The sequence below is a fragment of the Malaclemys terrapin genome, chromosome 23, assembly GCF_027887155.1.
Source record: "Malaclemys terrapin pileata isolate rMalTer1 chromosome 23, rMalTer1.hap1, whole genome shotgun sequence".
In the NCBI taxonomy this organism is placed as follows: Eukaryota; Metazoa; Chordata; order Testudines; family Emydidae; genus Malaclemys; species Malaclemys terrapin.
Genome location: NC_071527.1, coordinates 17,706,599 through 17,723,820, shown reverse-complemented (window position 1 = coordinate 17,723,820; position 17,222 = coordinate 17,706,599). Strand labels below are relative to the sequence as shown.

General features: G+C 45.5%; 1 long non-coding RNA gene across 1 annotated transcript in view; it reads right to left on the bottom strand.

The window, feature by feature from the left end:
- Window positions 1-9,742: 9,742 nt before the first annotated feature.
- LOC128827994 (uncharacterized) overlaps window positions 9,743-17,222 on the bottom strand; it is a 32,835-nt gene continuing 25,355 nt past the window's right edge. The window contains exons 3-4 of the long non-coding RNA XR_008443149.1: window positions 14,303-14,416; window positions 9,743-10,142 (exon numbers count right to left, since the gene is read on the bottom strand). This is a non-coding gene — a long non-coding RNA (uncharacterized LOC128827994). The remainder of the gene's footprint in view (window positions 10,143-14,302; window positions 14,417-17,222) is intronic.

Genomic DNA, 17,222 nt, shown 5'->3' with positions numbered 1-17,222 from the left:
TCCTTCCCATTCTATCAATATAGGTAATGTTTTATTAAAATATTAATTAAAAACCTTGCTTAAATCAGTTATAACCAAAACATAATGGGTCACATCCTGCTAACTCTTACTTTCACATAACACTCAGTCTCCAACTTATCTCTAACTTTCTCACACTAGCATGTTCACTTCTCCTCGACACTTAGCCTAGCTTAGGCCCAAAATCTACCTTATACTTATTTCTTAACCCAAACCATCCTATAGACTATCAGCTTATTTTGAATTAAACCAATTCCTAAGCCTAACTAAAAACCACTTGTTAAACAGTTGAAACTTCCTTGCGTATACAAGGCCTTACTCAGTTTTCACTTAGGCAAACCCCAGAATCCTGCCATAGTAAAAGTTTGAGTAAGGATTTCTGAATTTGGTCCTCTGTTTGGGAGTTTAATCCTTTCATGACTGCTTTATAAAAAAAAGTCGCTTTGAGTGCTACAGTTGAAAAATGTATCGTAAATATCAGTGACCTGGAGCAAAATCTCAGAGTCAAAGCTTGTGATGCACAGAAGTTGCATCACTTTAAGTCAGTTAACAAAAACAATTTAGTTAATACTATGTAACCCCCTATGGGGTCACTCATAACGATTTAGACATAGTAAATACTGATTTAGCTTGCACCAGTTAATGCAGACTTGAACCGATTTAACCTGATGGAAACCGCTTTATTTTGGTTTAAGAATGGCTTAAACCTGTCCTAACTGACTTAAGCTAAACCAAAACAAACCTTGTTTAAACCAACATAAGGCTGTGTCTACACTACAGAGACTATACCAGCATAGTTACATCATAGGAGCACCACCTCCCCAAAGTTAGTTACATGACCTTTGAGGGAAGCCCCTGTTGACATAGCTGTATCTACAATTTTGCATGCAGACAAGCCCTCGCAGGTGCAAACTAAACTTCTATAAGCCAAGTTTAAACTGATATAGGAGTAGCCACACACAGAGTTGCCCCAGTTTAAATAAATCCGTTTAATTTAAAATCATACCTTCAGTATTTAAATTGGTGCAACTGTGTAGCTCTGGCCTCAGTCATTATAAATTATAGCAGCCCTCTCTTAGTCAACACTACCACCCACCATCCTGTGGCCATTTCTTTAAAGTTACAGCAACTGAAAAAAAAAATCCAAGCCTACCCTTTCTCACTAGTGTTAAAAGCATTTCCCTTGTCATAAAATGTGTGGCTCTATGAATTCTAGATTTATTTTCTCCCAATGGTTAAACCTGGAGACAAGGCATCAGGATTCCTGGGTGATATTCCCAGCTATGGGGCCAAGTGTGGTTTAGTAGTTAAAGCAGGAAGAAAGTAGGAGACTCTGTCCTACTCTCTCTTCCCAGCTCTGCTACTGATTCACTGGATAAACTTGAACAGTTCACTTTCACAGTATCTCTGTGTGCCTGAGATTCCCCATCTTTAAAACGGAGATACTATTTATCCATTTCAGAAGGGGATTGTGAGGATTCCTCAGATGAAAAGAGCAATAGAAGTGTAAAGTATTATTACATTAAACACCTGGAAAACTTTTTCCCAGAAAATTCACAGAGAAGCCCAGGGCCCAGAAATGAAAGGGATTAACTAACAAGTGTTTTATTTTGCAGTAGGGAAGAAAAAGTCAACTAAAGTTACTCAGGATTTACATTGGTGGAACTGAATGCCAAATCTGGTTCTAAATGTTTAATTCATGGATATGTGGGTAGTAACACATTTCCGTGATATTGTAACCATGTCCCAAAACATCCCCTCCTCCTAGGTAGAGAGGACAAAAACCCAATGAGTATCATTTGTGGTTTATAGTATAGCAAAATTAGCCTGACAACCCTCGGTGAAGTTGTTGTTTTATCCTAGTTTTATTGAAGTGTGAATTGAGGCAGAGAGATGAAGTGGTTTGCCCAACAAGATCCCAGAGCAAGTTAGATCCTGTCTACACTGCAACTATAACCCAAGTCAGGGGGACAATTACAGGACAGTTGATCCCTGATTTGGCTGCAATGCCATTAAAATCTGTTTTGTAGACAGAGTCATAATTGGGCTAAAGCTAGGAATAAAATTGAAGTCTACTGCCTCTCTCAGTCCTGTGCGCTAGTCACAGCGCAATCCCCTCTTTCTTCTGGAAATTTCAGTCAGGGAGCTGTTATCACTGGAATGCATGCCTGAGTCATGAACTTCCCACATATATTCATGGGGTTGACAATGCTGAGGTTATTGACATTCAACATTTTTTACTTATGAGAGTTCAGCAGCAGGACTACTTCCAAATTTAAGTGGAATAGCTAGGTTCTCAGCAAAAAATATGTAAAATAAAACGTTACCTGAGCATGGAGTCCAGGAACTGAAGCCTTTCCATTTTAAAAGTCATTTGGCAGGGGTGACATCGTCCTTGTTCCTTTCAGAAGGGGCACTGGGAGGCCAACTCACCCGCTTTCCCACTGAATTCCTGGAGCAGCAGTTGTACACTGAGGTGTATCCCTTCTGGGTCAGGGGACAGAATCGTTTGGTGTGAGCCTCATCCTGTGTGGCCCCACACTGGGGGCAGATGTAATTACGCAGGATTGGACATTCCACCCGTCCCTTCTTGTCTTTTAAATTGTGCGTCGTATAAATATTCCTTGACTCTCCGTTGTGCTTGCAAAAAACACAGAGAGAATTTCCTGTCAGAGTCACTGGGGAAGGGTCTGTTCTGAATATGGGACTGTCTGCCTCATCTTCAGAGACAGCAGTCACCTGCAAGTTGTCCCCTTTATTCTGCTGTTTTTGTATCTCTTCCACCACTTTTGCCAGCCCCAGATAGTCCTTCCAGGTGTCAAAGATCTGAAAATCCTGCATCTTGTAACTCTCAGCTGGCTCCCAGTCCCTCCCCTGAATGTGTTTGGGGAGCAAATAGCAAAATGTGCTTTTATTTTCTAAAAGGGCCATCAGAGGTCTCTCCAAAGGAGCCAATCACATCTTTGGAATCCTACCTGACACATACAGTCAGCCCCCTCCCCCATCAGTCAGCCTGGAGCCAATGAGTCTGGTTGCTTTTTGTCTTTATCCTTTTTCATTTTAAAGGGTATCTCAAAGAAAAGTTCTAAAAGATAACTGTCCTGCAACATTACCTTGTCAGAAAACCTGGGGTTTAAAGTCACAAAAACCTGTGACTTTTAGACCAAGTATTAAGAATTATATAGCTATGTAACAATGCTGAAATTGCAAGTAGTATTTCAAAGAGATTTTTTAATGGCAAATAGGACATGGGCTAAACATTTGATTGTAAATGCTGCTGCTTAAACTCCATTTCTGCTGAATTTCTCATCAAGTTCTTCTTCTATTATTACCTTGGCTTTTGCAATACCCTTCTTTAAGGCCTTTCCCAGTCCCAGCTCTCTAGACTCCTTCATATATACAAAAAGTGGATCAGCTACACCACCAACTGCATCTTTGAACACATGCTGACCAATATTGTCCATTGTTCACTTGTACTCCCCTATCTGTCTGTGACCTGGTCTACACTAGGAAATTGGGCACTACATCACTCAGGGCTGGTCTTCACTACCCGCCCAGATCGGCGGTAGAAAATCGATCTCTCGGGGATCGATTTATCCCGTCTCGTCGGGCGTACTCAACAGCCCAGGTAGGAGTAAGCGCCATCAACGGGGGAGCCACGGCGGTCGATTTGCCACCGTCCTCACAGCGGGGTAAGTCGTATCAGATACGTCGAATTCAGCTGAATTTGCGTATCTGAAATCGATCCCCCCCTATAGTGTAGACGTAGCCTCAGTGATGTAAAAAATCCACTTTCTAAGCAAGGCAATTAAACTGACCTAATGCCCAGTATAGACAGGGCTCAGCCGATGGGAAAATTCTCCTGTTGACCTAACTACCACCTCATGGGGAGGCAGAGTACCTATGCTGACAGGAGAACCCCTCCTGTTGGTGTGGGTTGTATCTTCATTGAAGTGCTACAGCGGCACTGCTGCAGCGTCTTAGGCCTGGTCCCCACTAAGTCCCCACTTCGGACTAAGGTACGCAAATTCAGCTACGTTAATAACGTAGCTGAATTCGAAGTACCTTAGTCCGAACTTACCGCGGCCCAGACGCGGCAGGAAGTCTCCCCCAGTCGATGCTGCGTACTCCTCTCGGCGAGCTGGAGTACCGGCGCCGACTGTGAGCACTTCCGGGATCGATCCCAGAACATCGATTGCATGCTGCCGGACCCTCCGGTAAGTGAAGACAAGGCCTTAAATATAGACGAGCCCTTAATCTATCTCTTGTCTCATACTTGGATTGCAAACTCCTTGGGCCAGGCACCATCTTTTGGTTCTGTGTTTGTACAACACCTATCACAATAACTAGGGCTCTTAGATGCTATGATAACACAAATAATATAAATCAACTTCCCTGGCTCTCTATTTATATCAAGATCCAATTAAAAATTGCCTCCAAGGCTGCCGAACTTTTGTACCTGCGAACAAAAAGCTGTTATGATTTCATGTTTTGGTAATTCATGTAAATATTTCTATTGATCTTAGATTAAAAAAAAAAATCTTGGCCCTGTCCTCAGCTGGTGTAAACTGTCATTACAGTCAGCTATAGGAGCTACGCCAATGTATGCCAGGTTTGCCTCCCACCCCCCACTCCATTTTAGCAAGACTTGAATTTTGGGCCTAACTATTTTGGACAGTCTTTGTAAACTTGCATTCCCATTATCAAATTTTACAGGGCCTAATCTTGCAGTCCTTACTCAAACAACAGGATTTTTGCTGAGGAAGGACATGTGTGATTGGGCCCATAATGTTCTCTTGGCTTTTCATACCCAAACATCCAGGTAGTAGAATTCATCAGTTGAAATCTACCCACTGCAACAATGAGGGAACCATAGCAGATTTCCATCTTATTAGAATTGATTTTCAAGCTCCAGGAGACCTGGCTATAAAAATTGCTTTTCAGGGAACAACTGAAATACTTTTCAGTATGCTCAGGTCCCCTTTGCAAAATAACTGATAACAGACATATAGGGTGAAATCCTGACCACAGACTGAACTCAGTTTTCTGCTCTAACCACTAGACATGCTCCCTGCCATTAAACTGTGATTTGCCATTTTTGGTTTCAAATTTATGGTCTGACTGACAGGATTGACAAAACTGCAGCCAATTCTGCTAGGATTGTCATTCAAAATCTCAAGAATAATATTAACTTTTCAGCCAATGCTTCACAAAACATCTGCCATCTCCAGTCTCACTGTTTTAATGTGTTTCAGTTCATTCTTGTAAATGAAGATCTTTGTAAGATATACAATGCTGTCTACAAGTATCTGAAACACCAAGGAGAGAAAAGGATTATTTCGGATAGCCCGAGGAGCTGTGACATAAATAATAAAAGGAAATTTAAGATGAATATCTGAAAATACAAGTCCTAATGGTAAAATTAGTGGAATAATCTCCCCGAGAAAAGAGGAAGTATCTATCTATCCTGTTTTACCATGCTCATCACTGTAGTTTCTGAGTGCCTATCTAAGCCCTGTTGCTCAAGTCTTTTAAAACTACACAAAGCACTTGACAATAGCCTGCAGAGAACAGGCATACACTAATTGAGATATAGACTACCTGAGGATAAAGCCCTAATAGTCTTTTATATTTAAATTCTATGATGATTGAAGTTAATGGGAGAGGCAAGCACCTATGAAAATCAGTCCACTATTCTTTGTTTTTTAAAAGTATTATTTACTTCACAAGGACTTTGAAATTCTCCAGCCTTTGTCTTGCATTCCTATATTGCATTTAGATGGTCATTTCCTGAAAGGTCCTTAGCATTCCCAATGAAGTGATGTCCCATCCCTTTGTCAGCAAAAGGTCAGAAGACAAGGTCATTCCCATGTGATGTGTCCATTCCAATCACAGTTGCATTCATTGATCAGTGAGTTTTTCCTTCAACAACACAACCCACCGACAGCAATGAATGTTGATTGTGACTTTTCGGGCTTGTAAGAATCTGTCCGCAAGCACCACAGGAACGGAGTTGGGGCACTGAGATTAAGCATATATAACATCTTCATGCTTATGTAGCAGGAAGTTCTCAAAGAACTTTAAAAACATTAATTAATTAATTAAACCTCACAACCTCCTGTACAGGAAAGGCAGTATTATTCCTATTTTAAAGCTAGGGAAACTGAGACACTACTCACTGATTTTATCCCAGAATAATTTATTCTGCTTTAGAAGTACACTAAATATTCTAGCATAAAATTACTTTTATTCTGGAACAGAGTGTCCATACAGGGAGCTACTCTGCAATAATCATTGCAGAATATCTTATTTCACAATAGCTATTCTGGTCAATTTCCCTGTGTAGACAAGCCCCTTGTCTAGACAAGGCCTTCCTGGCAGACATATGAGCAAGAGGATTAGTCAACTCTGTTTGACTTTACCCAAGAATGTGTGTTCTGAAATGCCTCACATTAGCTGAGCTGTGATATCCACACAAGTTGTAGCAACTGTGCAGTTTAGAACAGGAACTGTCTTCAGGGGCAGATACTTTACCGGGGTGGCCAACCGGTGGCTCCGGAGCCACTTGCAGCTCTTCAGAAGTTAATATGCAGCTCCTTGTCTAGGCACCGACTCCGGGGCTGGCGGTACAGGCGCCAACTTTCCAATGGGCCAGGGGGTGCTCACTGCTCAACCCCTGACTCTACCACAGGCCCTGCCCCCACTCCACCCCTTCCCACCCCCTCCCCTGACCCTGCAGTGCCCTCGCTCCTCCCCCTCCCAGCCTCCTCCACATCATGACAGGAGGTGCGGGGAGGGGAGGGGGGAGCGGGGCTGCCGGTGGGCGGGAGGTGCTGGGAGTGGGGCGGGGGGGAGCTGATGGAGGACTGCTGGGGGAACGTATTACTGTGGCTTTTTGGCAATGTACATTGGTAAATTCTGGCTCCTTCTCGGGCTCAGGTTGGCCCCCCCCTGTACTAAAGTACCCTTTGGGAAAGGCATTCTGGATTTATGATTGGGGAAGGGGATTTTGAATAAGGAGTCCTGAGCTATTCCGCAATAGCTAGTCTACTCATTTTCCCTTATAGACAAGCCCTAGGAGTTAAAAGTCTGATATTAGATTAAGATAGCTAACTCAATGTAATTAACACCTTCTAACCAAGACAAAGGAATTGTATTTTAGAATGTGCTAAACTGTTTGAGTGAAGACCTTGGGAGAGACCTGGTTTTAAACCCAAATCCTTCAATTCAGCTGCTGCTAATCCGGCCGCAGGGTACACTCAACGGTCGATGGTTTAACCTTATTGAGAAAACTCACCGACAGCGTTGAATGTTCACTGAAACCTTTGCATCTTTGTAGTTTAGGCCACATGCATTGCTGGACATTTTGAGTCTTGGCATACAACAGACAGCTTTGCCCTCCTTCTGTTATTTCCCCCCACTTCCTATGCCTGATCCAATCCCAAATACAGCTGCCATCGTCATTCTTTGTTCATTCTGCTCCAACCATGTCTCCTGACTCCTTAAATATACATCTAGCTTCCATATCTCTCATTTGCCTCTCCTCACCTGCAGGACTGCTCTATTCCATGTATATTTCTGCCCTCGTCTCATCCTATATTCCTCCCCACTCCTTACATTCCATTCAAGGTACCCTTCTCACTGCTCCTTTTTGGTATGTCCACAGAGCAAAGAAAAATCCACGGCTTGCCCGTGCCAACTGACTTGGGTTCGCAGGGCTCAGGCTGTGGGCCTGTTTCATTGCTGTGTAGACTTCTAGGCTCAGCCCTGAAGGTGTCAGAGCCCAGGCTCCAGCCCAAGCCCAGAAGTCTACATGGTAATGAAACAGCCCCACAGTCTGATCCCCGTGAACCTGAGTCAGCACAGGCCAGCTGTGAGGTTTTTTTTGCTGTTTAAATATACCCTTGGACCTTGTCTCCTTTGACAACTTCCTCTATTCCACCCATATACCTAGAGTAGCCTTCCCACTAATATACACCAAGCTCTCCGTTAAGCCCCACTGAGTTTATGAAACATAGTAGCCAAGTATGTCCACTTATGTTCTGTCTTGTGTTGCTCAGTTTGATTTTGGGGCCTGCTCTCATAAACACTTATTGCACATAGAACTTACCACCGTGAGCAGCCCCATTGAAGTCAAGGCTACCCACAGTAGTAATTATTTGTAGGGAGGGACAAGTCCTTTTGGAGCATGGATTTATTATTTATTATCCCCTGACTTGACTCTATAGAGCCATAAGCGTTTACAACACTACATACATGGTTAATAATAATAGTTCCATTTAGCTCATTCATCCCAAGTTCCCCATCCTCTCTCGATTAGGGGGTTCTTTCTTGTGTGAGTCAATGCTGATGGATGCACTAGAAAAGCATAGAGAAAGAGATCAACTAGATTAGAATAGAAAGAGAAATAGAGATTAGATTAACAGACTAGATTGCAATACTAATCTATTGCACAGATTTGCCACCACATGATGATGTGCATGGGGCCTGATGTGGCATAATATTGCAAGCCCCTATTTATTTGCCTGAAAGCTCTTCTAGGCTAGTCATTTAGGATAGGCCGGTGGAAACTGATATCAATTCTTCTATAGAACTAGTCCGAACAAAACAGCGCAGAAGTCACCCCAGACAGTGGAAGGTGTACTTACAGAAGGGAACTCCCCAGGTTTGCCACCTTTGTGAGCATGTCCAGTAGGCCACACTTGTATTACAACACTGCATGAAAACACATCAGCAAGTTGTCATCACTTTGCAGCCCTAGAGATCTCCCCCCGCCCCCCAATGACCCTGCCTGCCCAGTCATTCTTAGCTTGGCAGATGTGACAAGATCTCGAGTTGAGGTGGCATGACTGCAACAATTAATGTTAGTAGCCCTCCTGGAACCCTCTGCCTTGATATCTGATATGAACAACGGACAGATCCAGCACAAAGCTTTTAAGAGATCGGGGCCAGGAATTTTCAGGAGAGGACTCTTGCCTGTGGACTTCCCTAGTGGAGAGGAGTTTGTGTCTTGCTTACATTAGAGCAGCGGTTCTCAACAGGGGGGGCCATGGCCCCCTGGGGGTCCGCAAACCCTTTCGGGGGACTACAGGGCCCTGCGGCTAAGACCCAGAGCCCTAGTCTCAGCACCTCCCTTCGTGGGGCTGAAGCCAGGAGCCGTGGGGTTGACGCCCCGATCTCTGGTGCCCCCTGCAGGGCTGAAGCCAGGAGCATCAGGGCTGAATTCCAGAGCCCCGGTACTCCCCACGGGGCAGAAACCCTGAGCCCATGGGCAGAGCTGGGAGGACACGGGGATGTTGCCCCCTCCCTGAAACTACAGTGCAAGAGCAGGGTAGTCCTGGGGCAGCTCCACCTCCTTCTCTCCCCACCCTCTAGCCAAGTCGGAGGCGGGAAGCAAGAGCCGGGCAGTGCAGGCAGCCTTGTTCCCTTGGCCCCTGCTGCTCCAGGGGGTTGAAGCTGCTCCTTAGCTCCCAGGCCCCTTTGCTCACACAGCCGGTAAGAGCCGCCTGGGCGGGGGACCCAGCTCTGTGGCTGGCAGAGCCCTTGGGGAACAGGGACCCGCGGGGCAGCCCTCCCAGCACACAGCCCCTAGCTACCCCCCTCCCTTGTGTAGACAAGCCCTCTGTAACCAGACAGCAATGATATTATTTTATAATGCTCATATTTGCCCCTTAGATACTGTGGTGAGGGGCCAACTTGAGAGAGACAGATCTGAAGTGCATACCATAGTGGGTAGAGGTTTCAGCACCAATTCAACACCTTATTCATACTGACTGCATCTGGCTTTGTGTTCCCCTTCTACAAAGAGAAGGATGATTGAGGAGCTTGCAGATATGAAACTGACTGCTGGGCACAGACAGCCCGTGCCTGCCGATAAGGGGGGGAGCAGAATGAGGGCAGCTGGCTTCAGCACTGTTACTGAGCATGCTCAATACAAGCGAAGCAGCAAATCAGAGGGGGGGGCATGTGACCCTGCATCACACTCCCCCCACACACACGTTGTCTCTGGCTGGCCCTCTCTGTACAGTAGATCTTGGGTTTCTTCTTGGGAATTCCAGCAATGCTAGGCTTCAAGCTCCTCACATCAACACCTCAGCAGATGGCATTCCATGCTGTTCCATTCCCTGCACACAAGAGAAGTCTGATGAGAAAGGCTAATACAAGACAGAGCAACATGTCCCTAGTGAGAAAAGGCCTTCCTGCCTTAATCACTCTGATGAATTTCCTTCTCTGGAAGCTCACATCTATTTCTGAAGAGTTTATGATTTCCTATAAGGGAAAAAAAAATCACATTTCCAGCACTGTGGTTGTGCAGAAAATCTTCCAAACACAAACACATGCCAACTTGTCTGAATCTACAGTAGGTAACAGCGTGCTGAGGGAAGTCTGAAATGTCCCATTCATCTCAATGAGGTGTTGATGACAAAGCTTAATGCTGAGGATTTAAAGAACAATTTTAGAGGCCATTAAAGTCATTTAATTATTTCACTGCTGGTCAATTTTGCAGAAATACTATAGCCACAGGCAAGCATGTAGACAACCTGCTACAATCAAGTTAAATGTGTTAAACTGTGTACATTGGTGTTATGTGGGGTATTCAGTTGAATTAAACTAAACTCTCAATCTCAGCTGAGCCAGCTCGGTTGAAAAAAGTACCTTTTGTCCTAGTCTAAGGGCTGAATCATTGATCTGCACGAGGAAACTGACCGGTGTAGCTATAGCAGAATAATTATACCACTGACTATAGCTATGTGGCGTTATACTGGCATACTTATAGTGGCATAATTATGCCACTATAGCTATGCAAGTCAATTTCCCCATGTAGACATACCCCTAACTAAGGCCCAAAACACTAGTCAAGCCAAGATTAGAGTTTTTAAAGTGGAAATTAGACACAACTAGATAAAACGACTGTAACGACTCACATTAAAGGTCTTGGCTTCACTAAGAAATGATATACTTTAACATGACACCTTACACATGTTAAAATCCTAGTGAACACAAGGCAAGTTGTAGTTTGAACAAGTGCTATCTGGTCAAGGAAAAACCTAGTCTTCCCCATAGCTATAGGGTGCTTCTTCACTAGGGAAAAAGTGTGTTCTTAATCAGTGTAAAATAGCACATGGTAACTAACATGAGATAAAATCCTAGTGAAGACAGGCAATGTGTAGTTTTAACACAAGGTCAAAGTAAACCGTAGGCATCCCCATAATCTTTACCTTGATCTGTTAACCCACACATCTGTGCCATCTGTGAAACAGCTGTTATTATCCATACCTAGCTCATAGAAGGTTTACAGTATGAGATTAATTTAACTGACATCTGTTACGCTCTTTGAGATCCACAGATGAAAGATGCCAGACTAGGGGAGTATTATCCTATTTTCCTTGCTCAACTTATTTGCAGAGTAGAAACGTATGCTGTTTAAGGATCCAATCCTGCACACTCCTGAGGTCGCTCAGCTCCTGCTGAAGTCATTGAGAGCTGAGGGCCACTCAACAACATCAGGCAACTTGTCATTATGCAAGGCACTGCATTTAGCTCTAAGGTGCCACAAGTACTCCTGTTCTTCTTTTTGCGGATACAGACTAACACGGCTGTTACTCTGAATCAGGCAACGTATGACCCTAAAAGAATTTGTTTGTGCATTACTTTATCAGTACCAGCAGGTGGCAGTGCAGCCCAGCCATCCCTTCTTATTGGTAGTAGCAGCAGATCAGGATGAACCTATCAGGGGAAATCTGTCTCTTGCCATATTTTTGTATCCATTCAGAAAAATGTCCCTGATTAAGAGAATTTAAAAGGACTAGAAATTACTCTGTGCAGCCAGTAGGTGTGCAGGGTTGAGAGTTTTAAACAACTTTTTATTTAATATTAAATATATATGGAGAGAGACCCTTTCATCTTGAAAAATTCCAGTATGCTTTACAAACTGAAGGCCCCATACTGTTCTGACCTACACAGGAACAAAAAAGCCAGTGGAATTGTCTAGGGATAAGTTCAGATACCACTGTGATGAGCAGGGTATAAAAACGTAGGTTAGATAGAATAGATTACATTAGCTAGAAGCCGCAGTTATGCAATATGCTTCTCTGAGCCTCCGGAAGCCCCTTCCCAGACGTACTGCAGAGTTGGGGTACTGTGGGTCAGGAGGGAGTATGTGACGAGGGGGATGGGCAGCAGCTACTTGACATGGCATGCTCCCAGAGCATAGCAAATTTCCCAGGGGAAATCTGCCCAGGAGTGAATGTTGCTCCAGCTGCTGGTAGAACTAGACAATGCTGCACCGAATACCTGTGCATGCTTTTAGGACCACGTTCTTTAGGAGCTGTAGCCAAGTTGACGGGTGGGATGGTATAGAAGGGCACCATATTGCAGCAGATGCCAGACGCCATGCAATGGACACTTGCATTCATGGAGCGCAAGCCCCCGGAGTATGGCCACAGTAGGAACCGTGCTCCCTGCATCCCGCTTGTAGACGGGGAGTCTGAATCTGTGTCTTTACACAGAACTTAAAACCCTGGGCCTGATCCGCAGCTCTGGTAAAACTCCATTGAAGTCAACAGAGGAGCTATGCTGAGGATCTAGCCCTTCAAATACCCTTGTAAAGTGGAAACAGGTCACATTCTGCCCTCACGTCCACTTGGGTATCTTCCTTGGAGTGAGTGGGATGAAATGGACTCTGACCATTTCGAATAAATCCAGCAGCTCTTTTTTTTCTTTTGAATTTTGTTGCACACTCTGATTTCTTTCACAATTCTAGCTCTGCTCTTTCCATTCCCTCTTACTGTGGAGATGTCTTGGGTACAGTATGTCCGAGAAAACCATGGCTTTATATTAACAGTATGCAAAGATGTTCAAAAAGTCTCTTTCTCTTTTCTTTGCCGGCACAGACATCTTCTTCCCCCTCCCCTTCAAGCCACGTGACAGGTTCTGTGCAACCAGTTCCATAAATTTCAACCAGACCCAGTGTGTTGCATATTTAATGCAGCTCTTGCCTGCCTCTTGCAATCTCTTTACATAAGACCCTCCAAGTATTACCCAGCAACACTGACACAGCCTTCAGCTTCCCTTCCATGAGTCAAACGTGGTGTGTACGTGCATGGTGTGGGCTAAGCCCTTCCATTTCAGGCTGTTTTAGGGGTTTCTTTTCAGACCACTTTGTTGCCTCATGCAGGGGTGGATTATGGGGAGCTGTGGCCCCTGGATCCAGTGCAAACTCAGGCCTCACTATGTCCCCTCCAGAATCCCACAGGAAAGGGAGTAGGAGCATCATTCTCAAAATGCCATTGAGGAAAGCCTGGCCCCATCAGAGTCAATGGGAGTTTTGCCACTGACTTCAGTAGGGTCAGTATTTCACCCTGCGTTGATAGGCTTTACATAAAAGTGATAGATAATAAATCCATAAAAGGGTTTATATACAAATGATAGATAGATAGATACTCTCCCCACCACCCTCCATCTATATGGAGCTTTACGGTTCAGGGTGGAGTGTAGCTTACAAGAGAGGAGCCAGAGATGGCTGTTCCCTCCACAGCATCACCTCTTTTCAATCCCACTGGAATTATCTTGCTCTTTCAACTCCCTTGTGCTGACAAACCTTTCCCCTCATGTCTAGAAATATTTAGGGGCCAGCAGCAAGCTCATGATGGATTTGACTGACTGCAGATACCAGGCCCCAGTCATACAGGGAAAGGGGGTATGTGGAGGGTGGGGGAAGCAGGGCGCTGGTTAAGGGGGTGTGTCACTGGCAGGGATTCATTGGATCCTGGGTTGGCCAGAAATTGCTGTCTCCATTGATTTAGGGGTAGCACTTAGCTCTGATCAATTGATCTGTCGCTCCCTGGCCCATCCTTCATCCACGCCCACTGCTGCTGCTCTGAACTTTCCAGTAATCACAACTGATGCCAAGTGCTGATGGCTGGGCTTGGGGTTGAAGAGAAACAAGTCTCTGCAAATATATGTTCCCGTGGCTAATTTGGGGGGGAAAGGGATGAGTGTCTTTCCAGATTCTCCTCCATTTACTGTCCCATCATCAGACTAAAAAGCCTGAGTCACATCCATCCTGTCTTCCATGACAGGTAGATGTAGCTGGCTCAGAAACTGCTCAGTGCTGCTTCTGAGTCAGCTGGAGATTAAGGGACGCAGGACAGGGAACAATGCAGGGCCTCACCTCAGCAGAGACTGTGTCAGCTCACGGTGATCCCAGCCCCTGTCAAGCCAGTGTATGAGCTACCTGGATTCCTAACCAGTTTGGGTAGGGCAGTGGAAGTAACCTTCTTACCTTCCTGAGGGGCTGCAGTGATGAGATGGTAGAGGCCCAAAGTGAAACAACAGCCTCTACGTGTCCAAATGAACTTGCGTCATGTCTCTTTTAGAAGGCAAAGAAAAAGTATCACTGCAATAAAGAAACAACAATATCTATGTAATAAGCATTCCAGTTACTGCTGGCATTCTCCCCCTCTCTCTTCCTCCACAGCATCCTATCAAGTACCCGTATTTTTCCAGGAATGTTGGCTTAGGGAGGAGCCTGCTCCAGTGATTAGAGCAAGGAACTCTGAGTTAGTTCTTGTAGATTCTGTACCTGGCTCTACCATTGCCAACCTGTGGACAAGTCCCTCCACCTCTCTGTGCCACAGTTCCCCCACTCTATAAAATGGGGGTGGTAAGACTGATCTACCTCTGGAGGCGGGTCAGTGCGTGTTCATTCATTTTTGTAAAAGGCTTTGAGATCCTCATAGGAAAGGAACAATGGACACACAAAGTAGATAAAGTATCTGTCAAGGTGCAGTTTGAGAGAATGTCCTCAGACAGGCATGGGGAGGAGTAGCTACATAAGAATGGCCAGACTGGGTCAGACCAAAGGTCCATCTAGCCCAGTATCCTGTCTTCCGACAGTGGCCAATGCCAGGTGCCCCAGAGGGAATGAACAGAACAGGGAATCATCAAGTGATCCATCCCCTGTCGCCCATTCCCAGCTTCTGACTAACGGAGGCTAGGGACACCATCCCGGCTGATAGCCATTGATGTACCTATCCTCCATGAATTTATCTAGTTCTTTTTTGAACCCTGTTATAGTCTTGGCCTTCACAACATCCTGTGGCAAGGAGTTCCACTGGTTGACTGTGCGTTGTGTGAAGAAATACTTCCTTGTGTTTGTTTGATACCTGCTGCCCTTTAATTCCATTGTGTGAAATGTTAGTGCTCTTTTGTCATTCGCAGTACATCCATCTCAGAAATGTGGGCTCTGGAGGAACAGGGAGGTCCCTTAGGGCAGGTCGACACTTCAAAAGCTGCAGCGCTTTAGTGAAGACTGTACTACGCCAACGGGAGAGCTTCTCCTGTCTGCGTAGTTAATCCACCTCCGTGAGAGGCAGGAGCTGTGCCAACAGGAGCAGCTTCCCATCGACACAGCGGGGGTTAGGTCGGTATAACTCCGTGGATTTTTCACACCCCTGAGTGCCGTAAGTTTGCGGTAGAGACCTGGCTTTAGGGCATGTCTGCACTGCAGTTAGCCACCCGCGGCTGGCTTTTGCTGACTCCGGCTGCAGGACTGTTTAATTGCAATGTGAACTTCCCAGCCTGGGCCGCAGCCCGAGCTCTGGGATCCTCCTACCTTGCAGGGGTCTAGAGCCCGGGCTGCAGCCTGAACCTGGAAGTTTACACTGCATTTAAAGAGCCCCGCAGCCCGAGCCCGAGTCACCTGGCACAGGCCGGCCGCGGGTTTTGAACTGCAGTGTAGACATACGCTCAGAGACAACGGAGCAGCTTCATATCATTGCCAGAGGGATTCTAGCTGAGGGCCATGGCCTCTGGACTAGCTGTGAGCTCCTCCCATGGCCAGCATTCCTGCACCATTCCCTACAGTACTTCCTGCTGGGAGAAGATGGAAGTGGAGTAGCAGGGACCTCCCCTCAGAGCTGGCGCTCCGACATTATTCTCTACAGCACCACCTCCTGGGAATGGAGGAGATGTGAGTTTTATTTAGGTGTTTGTGCTGTGCTCATCACGGTAGCATCTAAGTGCCAGCTCCCCACAGCCAGCACCCTGCTGCACTGTCCACTTTAGTGCCTCTGTTGGGAGAGGCTGGGATTACGGTAGCCAGGAGCACCCCTTACAGCCATCATTCAACTATTACCTGCTGCTGGGAGTGGCTGGGTCTCAAGTCGCTGTGATCACAGAGACAGCACCCCTGTTCCGTGCGCTGCAATGAATATCCCACCAGGCTGTAAGGGGGATAGATGTCTTTTGTTTGAGAGTATTGTGGACAAGAGTTGCTTAACTATTTATTCAGTTAAGCACATTCTATGTATGTATTCAAGTCCTAATGCTCCAGTTAAAGTTCCTTATGTACCTGTATATGTCTTTCTATAAAGGAGATTATGGAGATGGAAGGCAGGAGAGGTCCAGAAGGGAAACAAAGGTATGTCAAAGAAAAATCAAAAGGAAGATAAAAGGGATGCCCGTGGCCTTTCATGCAAGGGCTCCATTCCTCAGTAGACAGCTGTGTTCACTTCACACTAGACAGTCCATCAGAAATGAATGAGAAGGGATAAGTGCCTGGGAGATTTGCAGGAGTTTGTCTAGACACAGCCTGCCTGCTGCAGTGAGTCACTGCATTTAAACATCCAGCAACCTTTTCATGTTGCTCGTTTTTAAATGCTCTTCTATAGGATTTCCTTCCCCCTCCCGATCCCCACCATGCACCCTTCACACACACACACACACTCACACACCCCTCAGCAGCTCTCTTCTTGAGCCAAGGGAGTGCAGACTGAATAAATCCAATAACCTTGGGAGATTTTCTTGCAGAGGAGGGATTATACAGTGAGACCCACATTATTCCCCCATTGCAGATATTGTCAGTAGGTTCTTCATATACATTGTGTGAGACGGTATGGGGGTGCTAATTCAAGCATCATATTAAATTCATGAGGGGCTTAGAGAATTAAGGGCGTGCATCCTTTCTGATCCACCGTCCCTCAGCTGACAAAAGAAAGAAAAGAACTCCCTGAGCCTGTGGGGCCAGAAATAATTTGGCCCCCGGCAGATGAGGTCTGCAGAGAAGGAACAATGTCAAAATAAAACTCATGTGCTCAGTTCTGCCCATGGTGATAACAATGTAAATCCTGCAGCGTTACCCTGAATTTACATTGGTGTAACTGAGAGCCCCAGTTTCTTTAACACCTGAAATTACTCAAAGG